Below are 14697 nucleotides of genomic sequence, written 5' to 3'. Positions count from 1 at the left end.
AAGTCCTTCCCAGGGAGGAACTGGGAGGTGGGCATTTTCCCTTGCTTCCTCTGTGTTAAGCCCAAGCATAGAGTCATGGGACATGCTCCTACGCCTGTTGAAAAACAAGCTTCTTTGTTTGGCTAATAGCCCTTTGGGACTAGTGAATGAATGCAAGCCCTGTTGGTTAGGAGAAGTAGGTGATTTAGGGGCCCATCCCTCAGCTGATGGCTGTAAATGTTGAGGCACTAGCTGTGTGGACCAACTCCTTCCTGAGAGATAACTGGCACTTTGGTTTCACTGCTGGAGTGAACTAGAGGGGAGGTGGGGGATGTGCCCACCGGCCGTTTCAGGGTCTGGGACGGATCCACGTTCGGCATGTACATGGGTGCTAACCGGAGGCAGGGTCCTCAAGCAGCAGCTTGTAAAGTGTGCAGTCAAATTCCTTCCAGGGAGAGACTGGACAGTTTGCATGTCCGCATGCCCCCTCCACACCGAGCCCTGTGGATCAGCTGAGGTGAGTGCACGTCTGACTAGTAACTGCTTCTGTTTGCTGTCATCTTGCAGGACTGTGAGTGCAAGCCCCGCTGGTTTTCAGAGCTAGGCGATCTGGGGGCCCATCCCTGGGAGCCGGCCCTAGGAGCTGGGGCACTGGATGTGCTGTCTAAACCTCTGGGTCCTCGGGGAGAGGCTGGGAGAAGCGTTGTTCCCTCCCAGCACCATCGTCGCGTGCCAGCGGTAGGGTTTATGGCAGGAGCGGTCTCAGCCTTTCCTACTCACTTCGTTTGTTTATATATTTTTAATGTTTATTTATGTATTTATTTTGAGCAAGAAAGAGTGTGAGCGGGGGAGGGGCAGAGAGAGAGGGAGAGAGAGAGAGAGAGAGAGGGAGAGAGAGAGAATCCAAGGAGGCTCCACGCTGTCAGTGCAGAGGCGGACGCAGAACTCGAACTCACGAGCCGTGAGATCATGATCTGAGCCGAAATCAAGAGTCCAGTGCTCAGCTGACTGAGCCACCCAGGCGCCCCTCCTGGTCGCTTTGATGTGGGTACTTTCGCAGTGTCCCGATGTATAGGAGCCACTCTGCTGGTCTCTGGATTTCTCTGAGGGCACTGTTCTATGTGGAGTTGTTATTCGGTGTCTTCATGGGAGAAGGGAAATTCAGGAGACTTTTATGGTCCAGACCTAGATAGTTTTCTTTAAATGTTTGTTAACCTTTTTCTTTAAGTCTAGAAATCCCACACATGGTTTTTCTAGCATCATTATCAAATAATCATCTCTTTCTCCTTGTTTACAATACTGTCTATAAAATATACTACATTTTGTAAACACCGTGATCCGTTTTGTACTATTTTGTTTCCTTAATTTCTGCTTATTCTTATACCAGTACCATTAGTTTAATTATAAGGTCTTTGTAATACATTTCAGTGTAAGGCCAATTCTCTCTTACTGGCCTTCTTATAAGGAATTTGTTTTGATATCATTTTTTCCCCAAGTTTTTGACTTAAATTCCAGTTAGTTTAACATACAGTATAATATTGGTTTCAGGTGTACATGGTATCTTTTCCTATTTATATGTTAAGATTAATTAGATTATTTTGTTGAGTCCTCAGAACCCTCCCACACCTCAACATAGGTTTTATAGAGAACACAATAAGCCTACAAATTAATTTGAGAACAGCTGGCATCTTTATGTTTAGCTTTTTCCATACAGCAGCATATAATGTATCTTTTAAAAAAAATTTTTTTTTAACATTTACTCATTTTTGAGAGTGAGAGGCAGAGCATGAGCGGGGGAGGGGTAGAGAGAGAGGGAGACACAGAATCCAAAGCAGGCTCCGGGCTCTGAGCTGTCAGCACAGAGCCCGATGCGGGGCTCGAACTCACGGACAGCGAGATCATGATGCAGTCAAGTCGGACGCCCAACCGACTGAGCCACCCAGGCGCCCCTAATGTATCTTTTATATCTCTGAATTCAGTTAAGTAGTTTCATATACATTTCTCATTAGGATTTTTCTTAGTTATTTGTTGTCTATTACTACTTTTCAATGGAATTTATTAGTTCACCTTCTTAAATGGAAAGTTTTAAACATGCATCCCTTGAACTCATCAGAAGAGGATGTCTTTTAAATTTTTTAACAGGTTTTTTTTTTTTATCGGGGGTGTGTTGGGGAATTGGGAGTACAGGCATTCCACTGGTTTTGTGTGTGAATTTTGTACCTGTTCTTATTAATTCTGACAACTCTTTAACTGATTCCCAGGGGCTTATCATATTTATTTGTTATATAATATGTTTATACATAAATATATGTAATTGTATTTTATACATAATGTAATATAATAAATACAGTAAGATGATTAACTCACATTTTCCTTTTGTACATACATATGCACTTGCCATATCCTATGTAATGATTCTTTCCCAGAAACAAAGAATTGAGTGTACAGGTTAAATTAAGGAGGGCTGAATCATTTAGATTTTGAAAAGTTGCAATTAAAATAGCTTGGGTAAGGTTTATAGACTTCTACTTTACATGAATAAAAGCATTCTGAAAAGTGGCAGCGCAACCACAGTAGATAATTTTCTGGAAGGCATTCTCCCAAACCAGCGATTGACAGGTAGAATCAGATGTGTGTGGATTGTTGCTGGTCTGGTACTACAATTAAGCTCTTACCTTTTCTTTGCTCTCAAACAGAAAGTTCTGACAAAGGATGTGGTGGCTTCAGGGCCTCTCGGAAACCACACAAGCGGTGCCCTCGCGTTGAACTCTATGTTAAGAAAGGACCGTTGCTGTACTAATGAACCTGTGTTGAGATACTACTAGTTCAGTTCCCGTTACTTCTAATTGGGGCCTCCAGAATTCTCTGAACCTTGCCAGGTCTCTGGCGGGGGCCATGTTAATGTTTCCACTCCAGAGCTTGGCTGCCAATTTTGATTTTTTTTCCTGGGTAGGATTTCCTGAATCGGTATGATGTAAAAAGTCATTTGCTTTGCCTTTCATAGTAGAAGCTTTCTTTTAAAAAAAAAAATATTTTGAAGTAATTTCAGTCTTCCAGGAAAATTGCAATTAGTATACAAAGAATTTCCATATATCCTTCACCGAGATTACCCAACCGTTGACGTTTTACACATTCGCATCATCATTCTCTTTCTCTGCTCTGCATGAGTGTATGTGCATGTATGTATGTGTGCACACACATTCTTTTTTAGAACCACATGAGATTAAATTTGCAGATGTGCCGTCTTTTACCCTTAAATTCTTCAATATATATTTCCTAATAACAAGGACATTCTCTTACATAATACTGTATAATTATCAACATCAACACAACTGACGAAAATGTTGCCAATTGTCTTGTTATTGTTGTCTATAGCAAATAAAGAAATGTGGGGGGGGGGGCGATCCAGAATCCAATCCAAAATCACACCGGGTATTTATGTCTTCTTAGTGTCCTTGAATCTATTCCTCGGTCTTTGTCTTTCATGACCTTGAATTTGTGAAGACTGTAGGCAAGTTATTTTGTGGACGCTTTCTCCTAACCCTAAATCTTCAACTCATTCCAAAGGTATGACCTTTAACTTGCAATTGAGCTCCTGTTATCTTAATTTTCCTTTCCAACCTGAAAACACTCACCTCCTATTTGTGCTTGAAGAACTCAGATGTACAAGGGCAAAAACGTGGGGAGGGGATTGACATTTGCCGAGCACCTGCATAGTCCCTGTACTGGGCAGTTGATAAACATCCATTTCATGAGCACATCCATCCTGTAGCACAAATTATGATTATTGCTATTATGCACATTGTGCAAATGAGGAAGCAGATGCTCAGAGATTGTAACCTGCCCAAAGCCACGCAGTTGGACCTAGGATGGTTTAGAGCCCAACTCCTCGATTTCGCCACACACTGTCTGTAAGGGCACTTGATCTACCTTGACCCTTAGCCACACTGGGTTCTATATAGACCTTGACTTTTGCAGGGTTTCTGGCCTTCGGTGGAGGTTATTAATTTATTGCCTTTTTCCTGCACTGAAATGTGAGCCAGCTCCTGAGGAACAGAGACCAGAGTTATTGACTTTGTGGTCCTTTGCCTGACTCAAAGCCTGGACTGTAAACGGTTCTTGAATGAAGACATTGGAGCATGTGAAGTCTAAGAGGAATAAGAAACACATCTTGTGGGCTCAACTTAAGTTTTCCATATTCAGGGATGTGACCAGTGCCTGAGCCCTGGAGCTAGATTGTCCCTCTTTCTTTAGGGAAACACTGGCTTTGCTTGGAAGACATGCTCTTCTGATTCCCTTCTGACCTCATTAGCAACTGCTTCTTCATCTGAGTGGATTTATCCTCACCTCTCTGACTCTTAGGCATTGGATTGCCCCGAGTCCAGTCCTCGGACTTCTCTCCTCTCTCTGCGTTGACCTACTTGGTATTCTCTCATCTCATGGCTCCAAACAGAGCATGGCTACTTTAAAATTTATATCCTGGCCTGGATCTTTCCTGAACTCGAGGCTCCGGTCTGTCTGCTTATTTTACATCTGTACTCGGATGCCTCATAAGCGTCCTAAACTTAACACGTAGAACTGAAATCCTGGTTTCCCTTCCACCTCAGTAAACGGAAACTCCATCCTTCGTGTTGCTCAGACTCAACACCGTAGATTCATCCTTGATTTTCTTTTTCTCTTGTATCCCACACACAGCACAGCAGACAATTCTATCATATTTCAGGGGCTGGGATCATGATCGAGGGTCATTTTTTAAACACCTTTCTCCCTGAAAATCAAATAGACAGCTAGGACTGAATTGTGGCCACTCAAAATTCATCTATTGAACCCCTCACCCTCCAATGTAGTGGCATTTGGAAAGGAAGCTTTGGGAAATAATTAGATTTAGATGAGGTCATGAGAGTAGGGCCTTCATGATGGAACTGATACCTTTATAGAAGAGATATCAGAGGGGCACCTGGGTGGTTCAGTCGATTGAGCTTCTGACCTCAGCTCAGGCCATGATCTCGCAGTCCATGAGTTCGAGCCCCGCATCGGGCTCTGTGCTGACAGCTCGGAGCCTGGAGCCTGCTTCAGATTCTGTGTCTCCCTCTCTCTCTGCCCCTCCCTGACTCATGCTGTCTCTCTCTCTCTCTCTCTCTCTCTCTCTGTTAAAAATAAATAAACATTAAATTTTTTTTTAAAAAAGAAGAGATATCAGAGAGCTTGTTCTCTTTCTCTCTGCCCTGCGAGCACACAGCAAGAAGCAGTGTCTGCAAGCCAGGAAGAGAGCTCTCACCAGAATCTAAGCATCCTGACACCCTGATCTCAGATTCTGGACTCCAGCGCTGTGAGAAAATAGATTTCTGTTCTGCTGTTTAAACAACCCAGTCTATGGTATTTTGTTATGGCAGATCAAGGTGACTAATCATAGATCAATCAGCATAGTGAATGGAAAAATTACCCATGGAAACCACTTTTGAGAAAACTAGAGGACGGAAAATCCCCACAAATCTCCCCTCAGAGGACAAACACATTCAAATAAAATTTAGACACGTTCAGACATCTTTAGAATTCAGACCTATTGTCTAAACCCCTACCAGCAGTAGACGGTTGTAGAGCAGCAGTGGTGGAAAATGAGAATTGAGATCCTCAGAAATGTCTAGCGAATAATCTCTTCTATAAATTCACAGCATGACACAGAAGGAAAACAACTAGAAATAGAAAATGCATTGAGCAGAATAGGAATCCGGGGCAAGGAATAAAGAAAGTGTGGGGAGGGGAGGGCAGCTCAGGGGAGGTGGATTCCAGAAGGCGCTGTCAACGCGGAGTGCGAACCAGGGCTGGAGGCAGAAAACCTTCCTGAACCAGTCCCCCATCCTTTTAATTTAAAAAATTCCATCACCGTTTTTGGACAACCTGGGTCACCTGTCCCACAGACTGCCCCCTTTCTGATTTTGTCTTTTCGCCACCTACATTTCCTGCAAAGTAGACATTAGCACTGAACACTTGATTGGAGGAAAATTCAGTTTTTGGACAGAAATTCTATATTTTCTTTTTTTTTTTAAACGTTTATTTATTTTTGAGACAGAGAGAGACAGAGCATGAACAGGGGAGGGGCAGAGAGAGAGGAAGACACAGAATCTGAAACAGGCTCCAGGCTCTGAGCTGTCAGCACAGAGCCCGACGCGGGGCTCGAACTCACGGACCGCGAGATCATGACCTGAGCCGAAGTCGGATGCTTAACCGACTGAGCCACCCAGGCGCCCCCAGAAATTCTATATTTTCATACTTGATGATTACTGGGTCCTGCATCACTCCAGGAAGGACTTAATGTCTGGTTTTCCCCCTTTGCACAGTGGAAGATTGGTCCACCGGTGACGACTTGATCCTTCTGCCATGAAGACATCTACCAACTAACTCATCTGACTGGTGACCGTGAAGTCCAGCCACCTGTTGCCTACACTGCCATGGTGATTCTTTAGAAACCCAGGTCCCCTTCGATTATTACTCTCTGCTCAGGACTCTCCAGCTTCTTCCTAACTCACTCAGAGTAAGAGCCAATCTTCTGCACTGGCGTTCTGGGTCTCAGGGATCTGGCCCCCACCATTTCCAAGGGCCCTGCCCTTCCTCACTCCCTGCCTCCTCCCTGTGTCTCGCATCCACGATGTGCGAGAATTCAGTCCCCCAAATGTGAAGTTTTCTTGCTTCCAAGTCAAAAATACTCGTCAGCACGGTGCCACTCACAGGCGAAAACCTGTAAATCTGACTCTAAAAAGCACTGCAAAGTAATACAGGTCTTTAGCTGAAGTTTTCCTCTTCCTTTCTCATGGGGCTGTGGAGGAGGGGGCGATTGCCTTGTCACAAGTTCACCAAGATTTCCTACCACACTCGCGACATCGCCCATTCTGAAAGGAAGGAGTCACCTACCTTCTTGCCTTTCGGCCTCTCCAGGCTCTTCTCCCTCCTTCTCTCTGCCTTGTCCCCAGGCTCCTTTCTTCAACGTGTCCCGTGACATTTCTAAGGTAGATGAGCAGCTTTCCTTGTTTGGTTTTGGTTTTGGGTTTGGTTTAGGTTTTTCCCAGCAAGGACCCCCTTCCCCAGCCAGTACCGCCAAGGGCGGGAGGTACAAATGCGTGTCTTCCCCCCCCCCCCTCCCCCCAGGCATGGGCTGAGCAGCCTCGCCCATTCTGGCATTGTCTGCGCCCCTCTGTGGGCTCCCACTCCTGTGCTATCTTGGCTTCTCAGTTGGGTCTCATCCCCTGACTCCCGTCCCGCAGCCTGCACCACTTGAGTGATCTCTCGAAGAGTGTAGAGGACAGACATCCGAAACGCCTACTTCTCACGATTAAGCATAAACAGGACACGCCTTTGCCAAGCCCACCTAATTGTGGCTGGTTTAATATCAAAATGCTCTCAGATCTGCATAAGCCACCTGCTTTTTCCTCCAGATCCGCTGAGCCCTGATGCATGAGGCATCGGTAATGCTGTTTCTCTTTACGTCATTAAGGATGGGGATGTGCTAATGTCCGTATCAGTTGGAAAGCTTGAATAATTTTTCAAACTTTTCTGTATTATTATTCTGGATTAATCTATTTTCGGTAGAGTTTTACGGTATCATTAAAGTCCGACTCCAACATTTAGATCCCAAATGATAGATTTAATGGCCTTTGTTATCACCCCAATGATGTAGGCCTAATTTTATGGTTCACCTGTTTTTGCTGTTTACTTTCTTGAGCTGCAGCCGAGCTGAAGAAACTGTGTGAAAACAGAGTCTGATTCCCCTTGAAAGACAACGCCACCTTATTTTGTAAAAAGAAAACCTGGATTCTCCTAAGTCGGCCCCTGAAAGGGACTCTGCCCGTGGGGATGGTGGAAACGTAAACCCCGCAACCCCTCATCTTCTCCCAGGTGATGCCTCAGTCACACTGGCTCCAAGGACATGCTCCTGCCCTTGAGTGCTCTAGGTCAGGTGAGGAGCCGTAACCCTTGTCTCCACAGATTGTGGCACTGTGGACGTAAGATCGAAACCTTTTGTTTACTTTCAACTTGAATTTTCCTGAACACATGATAAAAGGAAAGTCTAAAATGTCTAAAAAGTGTACCCAGCCCCCCAGCCCTCGTTCCCTGAGATAACTAGGGTAACTGATTCATTTTTTAAAAATTTTTAACATTTAAAAAAAAAAATTTACGTTTGAATGTGAGAGAGTGCAAGTGGGGGAGGGGCAGAGAGAGGGGAACAGAGGATCTGAAGCGGGCTCTGTGCCGACAGCCGTGAGTTCCATGTGGGGCTCGAACTCACAAACCAAGAGGTCATGACCCGAGCCGCAGTCAGACGCTCAACCAACTGAGCCACCCAGCTGCCCCAGGGTAACCAATTTCTTTATAACCGTTCAGAGGCATTCTACACTTAGACAAAGACTGATATGATTCTCCGTTTCCCCTTTTCAGACGTGGTGCCACCCTGCACATACTGGCACAAGCGACCCTCTCCTTTGCTCCGTCTCGGAAAGTCTCCAGTGCGCGAGTCCCCGTTCTTTTCCGTTGGCTCCACAATGACCCGTTGTATGGCTGTCCCATAATGCATTTAGCCTCTCTCCTGCCGATAGGCATTTGGGCCATTTCTTATCTTTTTTTTTTCACTCCCAAAGTGCTTCAGTAAAAACAATGAATACCTTCCTTTGCACATATGTGAAGTATGTAGGACAACTTTATAGAAACTGCTGGGTCAAAGAATAGGTGCACCTCGAGTGTAAATACATATTGTCAAATTTACATTAATAGTGTTCCAATTTATACCCCCGCACCCCCCACCCCACACATACACACAAGGAGTGTATGCACTTAATCAGAGTTTACAAGAGGCCTAGGTTTAATGTAAGGAAATAAACCTGGTGGCCTGAAGCGGGATAATATGGTTTATGAGACATGGCTTACCAGTCTTTAGTTTGTGATCCAGTAGAGGAATGCTTTGCTTCCTAGCTCTCAACTCGCTTGCACAGAGCAGGAACTCTCGGGGAGGGGGGTAGTTGTTTTCTGCCCCCCGCCCCTACCTGCCTCACATCCTCCCACTTCCCTGAGCCAGAAGGGAACACAGATGCCTCAGGTATTGCAACTCAGGGAATAGGACACATAGTCTTTTTCCGATTTCTACTGAGCAAGGTCGCCAAACAGATGTGACTGCCAGCTGACCCATGAGCCGGTCCCTGGCACTTGGAGGCTCCTCACCCTGTTCCCTGACCTTGGAATGTGGGTTCCACTTGCCTTTCCCATTCCCACAGGCTGCTCCATCCAAGGAGATGGCCTTGAGATGGTGATGTGGTTTTGAAAACACCTTCATGGGACACACGACTGAGTCCAGTTAGAGTCTCTTTACAAACTTAGATTTGGCAGGCAGGTGCAAGGATCCGTTCGTGCTGGTGCTTCAGATAAGCCTCGTATAGAAGTTCCCCTCACTTGTTAAAACTGCTACCTACTGACCTGGAGTGGCCTATCACTTCTTCAGACTCTCCCTGCCCTCTGTGATGGGCACTGGCTTCAAATTTCACCTGGGAAGCTCCTGGAAAGGTTGCAAACAAGCAATGTCCATCCTTCCGATACCAACATCTGGCTCAACTAGAACTAAGCCAGAGACTGAACACGAGGAGAGAGCAGGTAGCAGAAAGATTGAGGAGACCAAGGGGTCAAGGAAGGTAGAAAAGGGAGAAGGGATAAGGGCGAGAGATTTCTCTGCTGGCAGGAGAGGGAGGCTCTATGGTGCCCCTAGAGAATGTTACGGGAGGCATCATTTTCTCTCCTTGTCGACTACATGGTTTTTGTAGGATGTGTGAGAAGAGTCACATCAGGACAGTCAATATTATTCTGTGGGAGCTCAAACTTCGAGGACAATTTCTTCTGCTCTCAATCTTCTAATTTTCCTAAACATTGCTAAAATTCTGATACAAATTCCCATTGCAAAGAAAAAAATACTAAACCAAACCATTTGTCATAAAAGATTGTTGTGGCAGAGTCTGCTATATGTTCACCATGGTCTCTTCTTTTTTCTTTCTGGGCCAGAGTCAGATTCTATTTCTCTGCTTTCCTTATGACTTGGTGGGGTCCTGTGACTATATTCCGGCCCAAGGAATGTGGGCAGAAGTGACGTGCACCATTTCCAGGCCTGGCCCCTCATACCCTTCTCCTCTCCCCCTGTGAAACCACTTCTCTCTTTTCTTCTCCTTTTTGTATGGCTAGAAAAAAAGACGTCAAGGCCTTATGCCACTTCTGGCTTCAGTAAAGCCAGAACACGGGAGGAGCTTGGATCCCTGAGTTCTGCTTGACGAGAGCAAGTAGGAGAACCTACGTTTTATGCCCCCATTAAGTAGATGTTAGTCCTCTCCTCGGATTGGTCTCTGCTGGCAGGTACTCATATGCGTCTGAGCCAGGAGGCATATGGGAGCGGGGGTAGAATTGCACTTCGTTACATAGCGTTCCCCTATTTCATTTCATTTTATTTTATTTTAATTATTTTTTTAATGTTTATTTTTGAGAGACAGAGACAGAGACAGAGCACAAGCAGGGGAGGGACAGAGAGGGAGGGAGACACAGAATCCGAAGCAGGCTCCAGGCTCTGAGCTGTCAGCACAGAACCTGACGTGGAGCTCAAACCCACAGCCCGTGAGATCCTGACCTGAAGTCGGACGCTTAACCGACTGAGCCACTCAGGCGCCCCTAACTTTCCCCAATTTTAAATAAAAATCTCAGGGTCCCTGGGTGCTCAGTCAGTTAAGCATCCAACTTGTGGTTTGTGACTTCAAGCCCTGCACCAGGCTCTGTGCTGACAGCATGGAGCCTGCTTGGGATTCTCTCTCTCTCTCTCTCTCTCTCTCTCTCTCTCTTGTTCTGTCCCTTTCCCACTCATGTTCTCTCTTTCTCTCTCTCTCTCTCAAAATAAATAAATGAATATTTTAAAAAATAAGTAAGAATCTTGCCCTTAATTAGCCGAGGAGGTCAGATAATTCTTTGTGAAACCTCTTGAAATAAAAATAAAACAAAATAGAAATTTACTCTGCATACTAGAATATACTTCTGGGTGTGTTAAACTCTATGCCCGTTGGCCTCCACCCCTTAGACCCCAGGGAGTAGAGCTGAAGCGAGCCCTGGCTATAGGAAAAACTTGTTGGCCTGTGGCGTGGACAGGGAAAGAAGAGACAAGGGAGGGTGGCAAGGGGCAGAAAGCATGAGGGAAGACTAGCATTTGTAGGGGACTTACTCATATCTCAGGGCCTGTGTTATCTGTGTTGAATGTATTTTCTCACTTAACCAAATGGGACAGGTGTCAGCCTCCTGTTATAGATAAGGAAGCGCAGACTCTGAGAAACGTCACTGACTCAATGATATGGAATCAATGAGTGATGTAAGTGTAGGCCAAAAGAACATGGTTGTATCAGAATGCAGAGGTATCAGAAATGCAGAAAGATTAGAGGTGGGAGGAAGGAAAGTCAGAGAAGGAAAGAGAGAGGAGGGGACAGAGCACCTCCTCCCCAGTGACTCACCCAGTTTCCTCTGAAGGTGTTTGCTCTGTAACAAAGCCTGCAAGTCACGGAAATTGCTTCAGTCATTTTTATTCTCCAGGACACTTTGTCCCTTAAGGAGTCTGTTCAGTCAAAGAGCTCTCAAAAGACTGCATAAACTGAAGATACCCAGTGCCTTTTATGTCTCGTCACCAAAATGACAAAGACAGAATCAGGCACCATTAGTTCTGATGTTTCCGTCCACACAGGTCTTCGTTAGAGCCCTTAAACATAACCATTTAAGAAGGCATCAGCTTTTGGGGCAAATACTTTTTGAAAGCTAACTTAATGAAGTCATTTCTACATAATCTGGAAGCAGAAATGTCTTTTATGATTGAATTTTTATTTTCAACATATTGACTAATGTCGGGATTATTATGTATCACAGTGAGCTGAACAAGCACATACTTGGCTCTGAGTTGACATAGGTGTAGTCTCAAAAGATTAAAATGGCAAAGACAGGGAGGGGTGAAATTAAATTAAGTTTCTGCTTAAGAGGAATGGTACAGTATCCCTGTTCTTTGCCAACAATTTTAGCTTCCAAAGATGTATGCTGTTCCTAGTATTTGCTGGTATTTGTTCCCCAAAGAGGTGCCATTGGAGATGATTTGATTTACCCATGGTCAGTCAGGGCCTAGGGCCCTCTAGTGGTTTCCTGTTGAATAGAATCTCGACTTTGATAGACTCACAAGGCTCTGAATCTGGCTACTAACTTCTTACCTCCCACTTGCCAACATTATCTCATACCTCCCTTCCACACTCATTGTACTCCTACCATGGAGATTCCTTAACTGTGTGCACCTCTGTCCCGTCTCATGATCTTTGCACTTGCACTGAAATCAGAGATGGTGCCTGGTCACTCTGTCAAAGGTAGTGCCTCGTTCCACGTCTATTTACTTTCCATCACATCATTCTGTTTATGTTTGCATGGCACCGAAGCACAATCTGGATTTACTTACCTTTATTTTTTTTGAATTTATTTGTTCACTGGTTTGCTGCAAGTTCATGTGTCTTGCGATTATTGGATTTGCCTTTGCTCACCAAGACGTGAGCACCATGGGAGCTGCTAGAAAACATGTTCCTGAGAATGTTCTTCAGTCTTTAGGACATTTTATAAGTGCAAACGACTAATGGTTAGCATTTCTTTACCTTCCCTGGTACGAAGTATAACTTGCCAGGCAAAACGCTGGTCATTGTTAGTTTAAGTCCCGTGTAATTGAAGACAAATTCTGACTGGCTTTCCAAACTATAACCTTTCAAGACACAGAGGATCAAAATGGAGGGGAATGCCTCCTTTTGAATGGAGGAAATATATCTGTTTAACTCAAGGTGAACTGGTGGTCAGCACAGTGCCTGGCACATTATAGACATTTAATAACTTCTTGTTGAAACACTGAATAGATAAAGCTGCATTTATTAAAATCATGTAAGATCATTTTTCTTGGTGAACTTGGAGGATCTTAGAGGATGAGAGAAGAGCCAGAACACTGAAAATGGGCAATCATTGTGAGAATTTGCAAAAAGTGGAAGAAGGTAGATTTCAAAAATCGTAAGTGATGAATTTAGTGGAAATCCCAAATAAGACATGATTCGTAATAGCTAACAAAAACTGACTGTGGTCTTGAAGAACTCATTCGCAAAGAACACCTCAGGTTAGACATACTATATCTTTTTCATAGAATTAATATATTAGACTACAGTAGAGACATTAAGAAAATGATGACTCTGGAGTTCAGAACGGTTCTGTACCTAACATAGTGCATCATCCCAGGCCCTAAGGAGGCACTTGAAGCCTGACTGATGAGAATAATGTGATAATTTGGCAATAATCACTTTCTAACTTGTCTTATTCAACAACTTATAGTCTCCAAATAAAAAGATGTTTGAATATATGTAGGTCACATGAATCTGAGAAGAATAACCAATAGTTTGGTTAAGAAAATCAGAATTCAGGGGCACCTCGGTAGCTCAGTCGGCTAAGCATCTGACTTCAGCTCAGGTCATGATCTCATCTGTGGGTTCAAACCCTGTGTTGGGCTCTGTGCAGACAGCTCAGAGCCTAGAGACTCCTTCGGATTCTGTGTCTCCCTCTGTCTCTGCCCTTTCCTGCTTGCATGCGCTCTCTCTCGCTCTCTCTTTCTCTCGAAAATAAATAAACATTAAAAAAAAAAAAAAAGAAAATCAGAATTCGAAATGATATCATTATATTGAAATGATTGGCTGAATCTACCAAAATTAAGTTTAGAAGAAGTCACTGTAAGTGCCTAAAATTGAGCTTAATAAACCCATTTGCACAGATGCTGAGTTTTTACTTAACAGTACAAGCATAGTGGGGAAACCCCAACCTTATGGCTCTAGTGATGGAAGAATGAATGGAAACGAACAGGGTAATATGACTGCCAAAAAAGCTAGTGTGATTAATATTTATAAAGCACTTAGAAAACTCACAATGTAGTAGGTGTAGTTAGGGTTCAACATGTAATTATGGATCAACGTTCTTAGAGTATAGAGAGACCAATGTTGCTTGATGGATTCAGAATCATCCACCTATTAAGGGTTCCATAATTATATATTGACTGGGTTTTTATTTATTTTATTATTATTATTTTTTTAATGTATGTTTATTTTTGAGAAACAGAGAGACAGAGTGTGAGTGGGGGAGGGGCAGAGAGAGAGAGAAAGACACAGAATCTGAAGAGGCTCCAGGCTCTGAGCAGTCAGCACAGAGCCCGATGCGGGGCTTGAACTCACAAGCCGTGAGATCATGACCTGAGCCAAAGTCGGACGCTTGACCGACTGAGCCACCCAGGCACCCCTTGATTGAGTTTTTAATGGGCTAACATTTGACTTTGATCTTGAAGATTGAGTAAAATATATTTAGAATTCAAGACAATATCTTGAATATCTTCTACATGCAGAAAAGGGCTCCCAAGTAATAGAAGCATGAAAAAGCAGGAGGAATGTTTAAACAAAAGCATAAAAGAGATGTACAGGGTGTGAAAAAGAGTAGTAAAAAGGTGAGGCTGAAAATATAGATTGGTCAGATAATGAAAGATCTTATAAACCAAACTAAGGATTTTGGACCTGACTCTTTATCTTATTTCAAGATTAAAAAAAAAGATGTTTATTCATTTTTTGAGAGAGAGTGTGAGCATGGGAGGGGCAGAGATAGAGGGGGACAGGGGAT

The 14697-nt window shown here is 44.0% G+C and overlaps 1 long non-coding RNA gene across 1 annotated transcript; it reads left to right on the top strand.

Annotated features, from left to right (window-relative positions):
- The first annotated feature begins 381 nt into the window (after positions 1-381).
- Positions 382-8492, top strand: LOC125156614 (uncharacterized). The gene is made up of 3 exons (XR_007148702.1): positions 382-496; positions 6318-6431; positions 8410-8492. It is a non-coding gene; the product is annotated as an uncharacterized LOC125156614 (long non-coding RNA).
- The last annotated feature ends 6205 nt before the right edge of the window (positions 8493-14697 follow it).

Source organism: Prionailurus viverrinus, chromosome F2 (genome assembly GCF_022837055.1).
Source record: "Prionailurus viverrinus isolate Anna chromosome F2, UM_Priviv_1.0, whole genome shotgun sequence".
In the NCBI taxonomy this organism is placed as follows: domain Eukaryota; kingdom Metazoa; phylum Chordata; class Mammalia; order Carnivora; family Felidae; genus Prionailurus; species Prionailurus viverrinus.
This window is presented reverse-complemented; position numbering and strand designations above follow the sequence as displayed.